General features: G+C 41.7%; 1 long non-coding RNA gene across 1 annotated transcript in view; it reads left to right on the top strand.

The window, feature by feature from the left end:
• Positions 1–12618, top strand: part of LOC140707739 (uncharacterized) — a 34717-nt gene extending 22099 nt beyond the window's left edge. Inside the window, exon 3 of the long non-coding RNA XR_013545709.1 lies at positions 12373–12618. This is a non-coding gene — a long non-coding RNA (uncharacterized LOC140707739). The remainder of the gene's footprint in view (positions 1–12372) is intronic.
• The last annotated feature ends 905 nt before the right edge of the window (positions 12619–13523 follow it).

Here is a 13523-nt window from a genome sequence, read left to right as displayed (position 1 = left end):
GAGTGGGTCATCAATTTATTACAGCCTTTACTTTACGGGCATTGCGATTTAATATAATGGTGCATGCCTGGCATGTCATGTCCCTGGCTTAGATAACAGGATAGCTGATTCTCTCTCAGACAACAGATCGAGTGATTCAGGGAGTTAGCCCTAGATGTTAGGGAACTGCCAGAATTTCTTCCTCCGGGGGTCTGGCAGAGTGTGTGAAGAGGATTACAGAGCAATAGGTTGCTGGAACTGGATCAAGTTTGGCCAGCTCCAGTGGAACATTGGCAATAGTTTATAATATTCCTTCATAGGAATGAGTTAGTGCCAGGCACTATTCAGGGTAGGCTGTCAGCACTGGCTTTTCACGCAAAGATAAATGCTTGTAGGGATTTTTCAGGGGTCTAAAGGATAAAGAAATGTTAATGGGGCGGTCTAAGGAGAGGTTAAGAGTATTTGATACTAGAACACCTGTTCATCTCCTTTAGAGCGCATACATGAGCAATATGCTAGTTTTGTTGGGAGCAGCATGAGATGGCATTGTTTAAGGCAGCTGCCTTAATAGCATTGTTTTGGTGCCCTCAGGACTGTGATTTAGTGGCGGGAGGGCAGACACCTCTTGATTGGCCTTACAGGGACAGGACGTTAGAGTCCAGGTTGGTTGTCGAGAAATCTCTATTAGACGATATGAGGCGGATCAAACAGAGAAGCGGAAGCAGTTGGTCTTGGGGCAGCACGGTATTGGGCGCACATGCCCGTTGAGGCCAGGTAAGCATTTATCGAGCTTAGAGGCCAGGAATTTTCCAACACACTGACAAGTCACCTTTGACTAATACATCAGCTCTGAAAATTGACAGAGCTAGTGTTGGATAGGGTAGGTGTTAAGTGTATGAGATTTGGTACCCATTCTTTTTGGACCAGAGCTGCATCTACAGCAGCAGCCCTAGGTTATAGCACAGACCAAACCAAATAGCTAGGCTGGTGCTCTTCTTTTAGTTATCAGAGGTATCTCAGTTACTGGAGGTACCTCAGAACCCTACCTAATGTATAGGCAGGGGCAATTTCTGTTGTAGCAGGTTATTAGGGTGCAAAGATCAGAAGAACATAATGACAGTTGGATATAGTTTTGTTATTGGGCAGAGCGTTATGCTGCCTCATCTGCATGTGGGAGTGATCTAGGGCTTAGGGCTCATGCAAGCATTGCCTGGATGGGGCTTCATGGCATACAGTAGATCTAACTCAGCAGGATGATGGCATTTGACCTGTTCCCACCAGATGTGATGGTAATTCACATCTGGTGAATTGGTTTCAATGGTTTGTATGGCTCATCAGGTGAATTGGAGACAATGGTTTGTATTGCTCATCAGGTAAGGTATTGATCCTGGACATTCAACAAGGCCTTAAGTGGTTGAATGCCATGTATCCTGAGATGCAGATCATGTGGCTCATGATCATTCTGTGGTTAGCCTGGTGGGGCGCCCGGAATATTGGCAATGTTAACAAGGCCTGTGAGGTGTTAACAGATGGTGATAGAGGTGTCTGCGGCAGTGGCCTCGGTATCCTGTGATGCCGATCATGTGGTCCACGATTGTTCTGTAGTTGGCCTGATGAGGCGCCCGGAATTTTGGCAATGTTATCACAGGCCAGCACGGTGTCAACAGAAAAGTTTACAGAGGTGTCTGCAGCGGCGGCCTCAGATCGGTGATTAGTCACCATAGGATACAATTGAACAAACCAGAATTTTTCGCAGTGACGGTGTCCACCCTTTGAATGAAGGTTTGGATGTCCTTTTAGAGGGCATCAAAGGGGGCCTGCTTGTTGAGCTCAAGCTGCTCTGTGGCGGGCATGGGACATAGCTTGGCTAGTCCCTATGCTGTGGAGGCTAGTACAGAAAAACAGGTAGTCTCGGTGTGTCCCACAGTATATCCAACTCCTGGCTCTGCGGATCGTGCGATTACATGGCCAGTATGGGGAAGATGTGCTGGGCCACTTCCCGACCAACAGTCATCAATTAAAGATGTCTTGAGGTCTGGGGTGTTTATTAGTGGCTAACCGGGTTCTTGCTGTCTCTAAGACCGCTGGAACCTGGGGTCGGAGACTCGCCCATTCACTGATTAAGGAGTATTTTGATACCCTGCCTTTACCTGTTTCTGCACTACAGCATCCCCCCTCCTTTGATGATGTTGGTGATATACAATTGGATCAGATTTAGTAAAATGTGGCCCATATTTAATCCATATCACTGTCTCGCATCTTTATTCCGGGACTGGATGGGCAACGGTACACAGCCTGTGTAGATTCAATAATATTTTGAATTCAAATAATGTATGATTTCCTTCCTTTCAAATCAAGGGGGTAATGTCAGCGTATATAAATTTGGGGGGGGGGTAAAAGTAAAAAAAGTTCCCTGACCCCTGCACTAAGCTATCCAGCAGTTCTGTGTTTGTTGCAAAATGTAAAGTTTTCCATGCAAACCTTTTTTTTTACAACATAAGGAAACACCTCATTAAAAAAAAAAGAAAAAGAGAGAGAGAGAGAGAGAAATTATTTTCTAATGGTGTTGCTGATAAAACATTCACTGCATCCATAATACAGAGTAGTGTCCCACCTGAACAGCTAATTTTACTTCAGAAACAGAAATCAGTTGAATATTGGTATTTGATTGAAGTTTTCCTTTACTTTGCTTCATGGCGAAGGTGCAATAAAAGTTCTGAGAGGTCATTTGAATTAACATTCTGAAGGTAGGTTCAGCTGAAATATATACATTACCCTGAGGTAATATTCTACAATTCAAGTCTACATTGTGAAGCAGCAGCACAAGTCTTACTCGTCTTGTATCAAGGACATCTGTTTTTCTTTTTTTGTTTGTTTTGAGCAAGTCTTCCACTTTTATTAGAACTACTTCTTTAAGGCACACTCTTAGTAGTTTGATGAGCTGCAATGTGATGAAATATTATTTATATAATATTTCATTATCACAACTGAAAGGTAATCCTTGATGACAGAAAGAAGTTGATGGATCATTTTTCTTCCCCACCTTTTATAAACCAACAAGAAATTTATCAAGTTACATAAAATTGCCATCGGTGATACTGTAGGAACAAGGCAAAGGGCCAGCCCAGGTTTCAGACTTAATTTTGTTTGAGAATCACAAAAGGAATCACCATGGTAACAAAAGTGCCTCTCCCCAGCTCACACAAAGGAGTTAGAATAAGATGGGTATTATCTTGCCTGCAAGGTAGAGGTGGGGGAGCACTGGGCCAAAAATGCCGTATTTTCCACAGAGGGGGGCTGAATTTGGGTAAGGAAAATGAGGGGTCCATGCAAAAAAGTGGCATGTTAACTTTATAATTTGTTGACTTACAGCAACCCTAGTAAAGTTTTCAAAATCTGTTAGATTTTAGAGAATGATTTGACCAGTCCCAACCCCAAGTGAGTTTCTATGGCTGAGTGAGATTTGAACCAAGATATCCTGAATCCTAATCCATAATCCATCAATCTATCCACTACATCACACTGTTTCTTAATTTGATAGTTACTAGTTTCTAAAGCAACACTTCCTTGCTTCTCAAGTGGTTACCATTTTATACATTAAAAAAATCAACTGCAAGCTGTTGGCTGAGGGTACCAAGAATACTCTCCTGCCCACCTCAACATTTCCTCAGTATAAATAACAAAGCAATATGCAGCAGCATGAGGCAGTGTATGAATCATGCAATATTATTTTTCCACCATATAGTGAGGCTACATCCCCATAACTTGAAAAGTAACTAGAAATTACAATTTTGCCACAAAGGAGTCGCATTCTTATTTATTAACTTACAATTGTTATGTAATCCAGGTAAATCTTTGATGTTCAATAAAGGCATTAATTATAGTTTACTAGCCATCTATAACTGGTTGTTCCCAAGGTCTTTCTCAGTCTTCCCGTTTTGAAAGTCATGCCCTGAGTTTAGAGACATCTGTGTAAGAATGCACTTCCTTCTGAAGCTGTGTCCCCTTATGCTGAAGGGAGGCAGGGCACCTTAGAGACATGTTGCCTCCCCCAATTCATTACTCGGTGGTCTATCACTTTGACAGGCTGCCTGGGTGACAGCTCATTCATTTCATGATTTTTGAAGTGCAACATTGAAAAACCATTTCAGAAGAAAAATATACTGGAAGCTCTTTTACCACTGGTCGGGTCTTTTAAATTACTTCATAAAAATATTCTGGTGCAATTTCCAATAAAAGTTTGCTTGACCTTTAGTAAAAGGCCGTCTCTGCATGGCTAGCAGTTTTTCCTGCTCCCCTGGGTAGCTGCTAAGGACACGTTCTACTGAGGTTCAAGAGTCCATGACTGACTGAAGAGATAAAAGGGATGGCGGGAAGATGAGCAATGAGCACAGCTTGGGAATGAAGTCGAAGAAAGAGCTGGTAATGCTTTCAATGACATTACTAATTGCTTTGCAGGCAGAATTTAAAATTAGGGCCCATTTGTCATCGTGACATCATCAATCAGGCCACTATTAGCCATGGGCATAATTTTTTTTTCCTTGCTCACTCTTGAATTTTGGACAGAGGGGCTTGTGTTTGAATGTATTTCATTTAGTAGTTGTGGATACAGTGGTGCCTTGACTCATAATCCGTTCCAGAAGATGGACATAACTCGAAATGGTCGTAAGTCAAAGCACCATTTCCTACTGAAATGCATTGGAACGCGATTAATACATTCCAGAAGAAAAAAATACCCCCCCCCCAAAATAAAACACTGCAAGCCCCATAAAAATAAAACACTGCAACTCCCATAGCTGGGGCTAACAAACCAAAACAAACAAACAAACAAACAAAAAACAAAAAAACAAAAAAGGAAGCAAGCCCTGAAGGCGCTGGGGCTTAAAATAACAACAATAAAAAATAAACCAGGGAGCAAGCCCTGAAGGTGCTGGGGCTTAAAACAAAACAAAACCAACAATAAACCACGGAGCAAGCCCCAAAGGCCCTTGGGCTTAAAAAAACCCAAAAACCAAAAATAAACCACGGAGCAGGCCCTGAAGGCACTGGGGCTTTTTTTAAGAAAGAAAGAAAGAAAGAAAGAAAGAAAGAAAAAGAAACACTGGAGCAAGCCCTGAAGGCGTTGGGGCTTTAAAAAAACAATGAAAAATAAACCAGGGAGCAAGCCCTGAAGGTGCTGGGTCTTTAAAAAAATGAAAAATAAACCAGGGAGCAAGCCCTGAAGGTGCTGGGGCTTAAAAAAACAAAACAAAACCAACAATAAACCATGGAGCAAGCCCCGAAGGCCCTTGGGCAGAAGCCAGGCAGTCCCAAGCCTCCTCCGATGGCACACTCTAACTGCTGGGCGACAGAGCTACAAAGAAGCAGCCTCTTTGCCACCAACAGTTAGCAATTTGAATTTCCCTCCTTTCTCCTCTGCCTTTTTGTGTTCAGAACTGGAAGCTCTGGTTGCAAGTTGAAGCAAAATTTTGCAGCTGGAGCTGGTCGTAACTTGAAATGGTTGTAAGGTGGGATGTTTGTAAGTTGACACACCACTGTATTCACATTTGTATTTTTAGATATTGGCTTGTTTGAAGTCACCACACAGTGCTCTGACTGAGCTGTACCAGTCCATCTCCACTAGACCTCAGGAATCCACTTGACCAAGGTGGTATGAAGTTTTAAGTACAATTATCTTGAATTGCAGATTGATGTGTAAATACCATCTCTAGAGGTGGGGACAGATATAAAAACTGATGAACTTTTTCGACAAAAATAGCTGATTCATTAAATATTTGTCCCTTCATATTCATCAGTTCCACAGACCCCCACAAATACAAAGGAACAAACATATACCAGTTTTTATTCATCCTTTTTATTACAAAAAACCCACACACACATTCTGACTACCGGCCGCTGATCAACTGATTGGCGGCCGATAGGCAGCCACCCCCTCTACAGCCTACCCCCACCCCTTCCTCTCCCTACCTTGGCCCCCACCCCACCCCCACTGACACCCACTTACCTTAATCACCACTGCCGAGGTCTTCATCGGGCCTCCCAGCCACAGCATATAAAAAGGGAGACTGCCTGCCCCTTTCAAAGATGGCACCTGTGGCTTCATTTAGGGTAGGGAAGCTGCAGCTGCCATCTTTGCCAAGGGCAGCCTGGAATCCAGGCTAAGGTAGGGAGAGGAAGGGGGTGCAGGGGTAGACTGTGGGGTGGGTGGCTGTGGGGGTGGGTGGCTGCCTATTGGTTGCCAATCAGATGATAGTAGGCAGAATGATTGTGTTTTTTAATAGGAAGGGGTGTCGGCAGGTGGAGGGGCAACTTTTTATTCACTGCTTCATGGGGGCAACTTTGTGCTTCATGAGTCGTCAACTTTTGATGACTCACAAAGAGGGACGACTCACCAAAATGGTGAGATGTCCCCATCTCTAATCATCTCTAATCTGCAAATCAAGTAAACAGGGGGGGAAATCTCATTTTTGTCTCATTTTTTTAAAAAAGTATATATCCAAATTCAAACATTTCATCATACATAGGATGGGAAGAACTTGATATTTTGTTTATTTTTAAACAGATGTTAAGAGAAAAAACTGACCAATTTAACAACCCTAATTTATCATCAAACATTTACATCCACATTTTAAAGAGTTAAAATTTGGATGCTTAACTCTTTAAAATGTGGATGTAAATGTTTGATGATAAATTAGGGTTGTTATATCTTCATTTTTAATACATAGATGGAAAGCATAGTAATACCTGTTGCATTTAGGCGGTACAATTGCTAAGGTTGGTTGGTTGGCTGGCTGATTGGTTTTTGGTGTATTGTTTGGAAAAGACTTATGAAAATCCACAAATTTCTTCATAAATTGGATATAAAGGACATGATTTTCAAAAAAAAATGCCAAATAATGGAAATTTTATGTACCCCTCTTGGAAGTACTCTACATAAGCAGTCTCTCCTGTGTTTTCATGAGAGAACAGTATCTTCTTGTGCATCCTCTGGGGCTGGAAAGCTGATTAACTCTTCTTCCTCCATCAATTCAGCCGCTGCCCTCCTTTAATTCTTCCTTTTTCAGTTTGGTTCATAGCCATTCCCTTTCTTGTATTCTTCATCTGATCTGGAGTATCCACTGTCTGCTTCAACTTCCACATCACCCTAATGAGCATTATCCATCACAGATGTTATTGCTAAGCTACTACTTGCTTTGGTCAATATAAAGATGAGCTCTCCATAATCCAGACCAAGAGTGTGGGGAGATAAAGAGATAGTCCAGACTTCCTTATCTGAGAGAGTTTAATCTGGAGAGAGAGAAAAGATAATGCACATGCTCATCTGAAATTGATCTCTTTGGTTCCCTGTTAATGGAATTCATGATACAAGAATATTGCTGAAACTCAAGATCTCTGCCAAACTGATTTTTAACAGTTATATGAAAGTTGATATTGAAAGCACCATAATGAGTCAAATGGTAACATTACCATGGATGGAGTATAAAATTACAGTATTTATGTTATTGGAGAAATAAAGAAACTTTAGAATATAACCCATCTCAACAAAAAGACATGATGTTTTCTAGTGGTATTGCTCTGTTTCCTTGGTTCCCCCAATGGTTTAAAAAAGTGTAGCAGTATATTTAGCTATTAAGATAAGAAATCCCATCCATGGATCAAAGTGACCAATATGACAATTGCTTTCACTTCATTCTTCTATCTATCTATCTATCTATCTATCTATCTATCTATCTATCTATCTATCTATCTATCTATCTATCTATCTATCTATCTATCTATCTATCTATCTATCTATCTATCTATCTATCTATCTATCTATCTATCTATCTATCTATCTGGTGGCATATATATGTATATAACACACAGTGACTGATCTTGCCCAAAAATATTCCACGTAAGATTTTGTTGCTGCCGCCGACAGTTTTTACTGGTCTGTTCTTTTTCACAGTATGGCTTCTCCTAATGCCAATTTTCTTGAGGTTCATTTCAACCTCCTTGTTTTCCAAAACTACTCTACTTTCCAGTATGACTGAAGCAATATATCTCTTTTGCCATTTTTAAAGTTTAGCTTGATTCAAGCTGTATGCCGGAATTAAAAAAGAAGGGAGTGGTAATTTGAAAGTATGAGCAGGAAGATAATTCTACCTCTGCCATGCTTGTTACTGTCTCCATGAGATATAGCACCTGAAAAGAAAGTTTTCTGCTACACATGGAGTCATCCTACATGATTTGGCATCCTATGAAAATAGGGTTCCTGATCATGAGGAGAGGTTCTACATGTATCAGAGTGTCTCCTCTTCAGACCCTCCTTCTTCCCAAAGAGACAGCAACAGCTAGAACGGCCGTCCTGCATGCCTTTTTGAATGCCAGGACAGGGTTTTGCTTTCTTGCTTATGTGTTTCTCTGTGACTGTAATCTAGAAGTAAATCACAGATTAGGCCCTTTGTATCAGTAGGTATTTGGCAAGTCAACTCCTCTGTAAATTCCATTGATTCAGAACATTTGAAGGGAATCTTCAACTCTTGGTTCATCTTTCTTGGGGACAGCATATTCTAACCTGTTGTGATATGATCCATTCTGGTGTGCATCATCCATCCTGACCCCTGAATCTCACTATTTGTGGAACTGAGATGTTGCATTGCCCACTCAGCCCGGAAATATTGAGACAAGACACAGGTGTTGGGTTTAAAACTTGGGCCACAACTTTATTAACTATTTAAAGCTATATCCCCCAAAATACAACGGGGCCTACTGTAGTGTGATATTCTTCAATGTCTGGATAATCCTAGATCTCTGGACATTTCCTATAGCAGGGCGAGCTCCTGTTTCTGAAACGTGCTGTCCTCCTTTAGGTGCTCTGTGAACTGGTACCTCCCACCAAGCTTCGTGACCCTAAGCAGGCAGTTGGCTTGGAGATCGTACCATGTAAAAGCACTTCTCATCTGATAGCCAATTGTCACAACCTGACAGAGAGATGGCCAAATCTTTGGCACCATGTGTCAATCCTGAACTCATCCAAGCTTTTTTATCGTACTATGCACCATGGCATGAGGCTATGTCCCACGCCTGCCACCCAAGCCGAAAACTTCAGCTTGGAGGCCCCCTTGCAGGTCCTTAAAAATGTCAGTCCCCAACTCAGACATATAAATCCCATCACTCCTGAACAATTCAGGCCGATGAATGGTTATGTCTGGATGTTGAATCCATGAACCGAGTCCTAACCTCATTGCACAGCCGATCTCCCAATTTACTACACACCTGGAGCGATCTATCCAACTAAGATCACAGTCAGCTCTCCAGACCAGCCTTGGAATTATGTTGGACCATATTAACTTAATTAAAAGAAACCTACGTATCCTTCAATGTCCGCTGGTCATGGATAATTTGCAAAATCAACGACTTGCTCTTTCTTATTGTCAAATCATTACCGCCCAAATGAACTACCATTATGTCAGGGGGTGCATGCTCAAAACTTGAGAGGGCCAGCCCCAATAGCTCTGGCCATAGTATGCCCATTTTTCCTTTCCATTCAAGAGTGGCCATGGCCCCTAAGCCTAAATTACGTCCCCAACCTGTTCTTAAGGCATGCTTCATGGCCCAGTATATATAGCTTTTCCATTATTTTCCATTGATTACTGTATTTTTCCATGTATGAAACAACACTTTTTCCTAAAAGAATTAGAGGAAAAATTGAGTGTCGTTTTATACACAAAAGGAAGCAGTCACGCACCGCTCAGGTGCCTCTTGCTGCCACCTCCGCTACCCAATTGCCTCTTCCAGAGCTCACGGCTTGTCCCCTGTGGTGGCCCCGAGGCAGCAGCAGCAGGAGGTGGAGGCGAAGGAGCATTCACACGTGCTCGGGAGCCTCTTGCTGCTGCCTTCCGCACCCTCCAGTGGGACTGACAGGCTCAGCTCATGTCCCCTCCCCTCCGGTGGTGGAAGCAGGAGGAGGCAGAGGCAGAGGCAAAGGCAAACAAGCACTTGCACATGCTTGGGTGCCTCTTCCTGCTGCTGCTGCCAGATCACCTCCTCCCACAATCTCCTTAGGGCAGGGGACAAGGCAGTGATGTGAGCTGGAGGTGAGCCCCAGCTGTCACACCGGAGGAGGTAACTGGGCGGGCAGCAGAGGCAGCAACAGCGGGAGACGGAGGTGGAGGAGCAGTTGCCCATTAACTTCTCCTTTGCTTCCATCAAGGGTCAAAATTACGGGGACATTTTATACATTGGGGGGTTATATACACGGTAAAATATGTTACACAATGTGCACAAGAATGCACATCAATCTGAAGTCTTTCCTCCCATTTTAATTTTTCTCCTCCATTGCTGGGCTTCTACACCTTTCAGTGAATGTATTCATATTGGTTCAGGCAGTTTTATTGCTTGTGCTGATGTGGAGAGGTTTGTAGCCATTCTATTGCTTTGCATTCCGCCCCCCCCCCCCATCCAGTCTTCCTTCCTCCCTTTCCTTTCTTTGAAAATTGGTACCATTTTGCTAGAGCACTTGGTAGACCAAAGCAGAGAAAGAGCAGTGAGAAGTCAGAAAATGGTGAGGAAGAAATTGCTAATCAGCACTTCCTTGAAACTTGATAGTTCTGCTGTAACTGTGACTCCTGCAAATCTGAATGGCCATAGCAGAGCTACCTTAACAAGCTGCAAACAAACCTGGTTGCCACTCTTCTCCTCTCTCTCTCTCTCTTTGCTGACTCCTGCATGTTGGCTGAAGTGAATTCATCCAGAGAAACATGACTTCTAGGTGTGCCTTCACAGCAGATCCCACAATATAGTCACACCCAAAAATGGAACATGGAAAATGGCCTTGGTGTTGCAGCTTTCATAGACCCATATCCATCTAGGTCACTCACTGAACACTCCAACAAAAGTAACCCACACATTCTAATAAATTGTTGCTTGCTTCCCTCCTGTTAGATGTCATTTTCTCTTTCAGGCCAGAACCATGTGATCTTCTATCCAGCACTCAAACATTTTTTTTATATATATTTGCAGTCTAAATTATGCATAGTCAGATGCCTATACACATGGGTGCGCATTAGACTGAAATGGAAACCTACACAGAGGAATCCATATTGTCAATTGTTCATAGGATAATGGTTTAGTTAAAGTAAACAAAATGCAGTTTGCAATTATTCTTTTAACACACTACAGTCATTTGTCCCTTTGAAAAGTTATTTGTTCTCATTGCAGAACGCTGTCTATTGGAAATCTTTTTTTTAAAGAATGCAGGTGTTCCACTGCATCAGGCTGATAATTGTATCTTGAATTACATTAATGTCATTAATTTTCTTCAAATCCTTTGAAGTATGTGCACGGGCTGTCCAAAGATCTCAATGGGACTGGATTTCACACACCTTGGCTGTATTGCTTCATACAAGGTGATATCTGACAGAAGCTGGTATCTTTTGTTTTCTTTTCTGTTTCCAGATGTCAAGCAGATCAAAAGAGTAAAAGCTGAAAGAAATAAATAAAATGAAAACACGTGATTACTGTGAAGCTAAGTCCCACGATGCTTGTACTTGTATAACAGGGCTTTCAAGATACATTCCATAAACTTTACTGGGATTATGAGGTCTGCTGAGACAAGCTACTCCTGATTGATTTTTTTCCCCATTTCCTTTTACAATCTGCATATCTCCCATCTGGAGTTGTTCAGTTTTAGCAAGCACGCACTACATCGATTTACTGCACTTCTTAGAACAGATGGAGAGGGGCCATCTCAGTGATCCCATAAGTCATGCTAGAAATCTTTTCAACCTCAGAGATTAACTCAAAATTCACCTGGAATTGAGGTATACAGTTCTTAATAGATATGCATTTGGAAATCTGGTCTAGAAGTCAGTAATTATTTCATTGTAAAGTGCTTGGTAGAAAATTATCGGCATAATGATTCTGTGGCATGGTTCACACAGCCATATATTCCACTTATTTTCTGAAGACATCTACCCATTTAATGTCATCTGTCTCTGAAGAAGAATGTATTATTTGAGTTGACACCATATGTTATCACAGAATCATATAATAATTGAGTTGGAAGGGGCCTTATAAGACCATTGGGTCCAACCTCCTAATCAGTGCAGGAATCCAAATTGAAGCTGATCTGACAGATGGTTGTCCAATTTTCCCTTGAATGCCTCCAACTTTGGAGCACTCACTACCTCCCAAGGTAATTAGTTCCATTGCCATACTGTTCCAGCAATTAAGAGATTTTTCTTGATATTCAGCCTAAATCTGGCTTCCTGTAGCTTGAGCCCATTATTATATGTTTTGCATATAATGATGATCCACACACACCACCCACCCCCAATATTTGAGATATCATATATCTCCTCAGTATTCTTTTCTTAAGGCTAATCAAGTCCTTTCAATCTTTATTCACAGGGCTTCATTTCCAGTCCCCTGATCATCCTTGTTGCCCTTCTCTGAACTTGCTCCAGTTTGTTGGCATCTGTGGCGTTCACCCCTTGTGGCCCCCGCCTGACTCCCCAAACACAGAGCACACGAAGGGAAACTACTACTCCTTTTTACCCCACTGCCACCAGTTGATCACTAAATCAACATTAATTATGGAAGGGTGAAGATGAAGGTCCAAACTTCACTGTCTTTTAAATAAAAATTGTTTATTGATTACAGGTGTTTGATTATTAATCATAGGTAACTTCTATTATCATCAATCTCAAACTTCTATTTGTCATAATAGTTCTTATTCACTCTTTACTCTAATCACACCTCAGATCTCCCAAAAAAACCCCACAGACACTATCTCTCCACTCTCTCTCACTCTGACTGACTGACTCATTCTCTGACTCCACCTCTTTTACATATCTCTCGGCTCCGCCTCTCAGCAACATTAGCCTACAACATGAATAATGCATGACTATTTAAAATAATAGGGAGAATGCTACAGCATCCTTCTTAAAATGTGGTGTCCAGAACTGGACACAGTACTCTCAATGAGGCCTAACTAGTGCTGAATAGAGGGGAACAAGTACCTCACAGGGTTATGAGACTATACTTCTGCTAATGCATCCCAAAATAGCATTTGCCTTTTTTGTAGCCATATCGCACTGTTGCACATATTCAGTTTGTGATCTACAACTATTCCAAGATCCTTCTCATTCACAGTATTAATGAGCCAAGTATTCCCCATCTTGTTTCAGTGGTACTATGAGTGAGAATAATTATTTAAGTGATTATGAGTTTTTTAGTTATTTATTTTTTCATGTGACAACACTGAAGAAATGGCACCTGGCTACAATGTAAAGCAGTGAGTATACAGCTTGTGTAACTGTAAATGTGCTGTGCCCTCAAAATAACGCAACACACAGCCATTAATGTCTAAACCGCCAGCAACAAAAGTTTTTCAACCACACATGCTTGAAAAAGGAGGAAAGCAATGCTAGCCATAAAAATACATATCCTTGTGCCAGTTGAACAAAAAGAGAATTTCCCAGTGAAAACATTGGGTTTCTCTGCTTTACATCATGTAGTCACTTTTTTTTAAACTTTGTGTTTATCCATGCCATATCCAG

The sequence above is a fragment of the Pogona vitticeps genome, chromosome 5, assembly GCF_051106095.1.
Source record: "Pogona vitticeps strain Pit_001003342236 chromosome 5, PviZW2.1, whole genome shotgun sequence".
Classification (NCBI taxonomy): Eukaryota; Metazoa; Chordata; class Lepidosauria; order Squamata; family Agamidae; genus Pogona; species Pogona vitticeps.
This window is presented reverse-complemented; position numbering and strand designations above follow the sequence as displayed.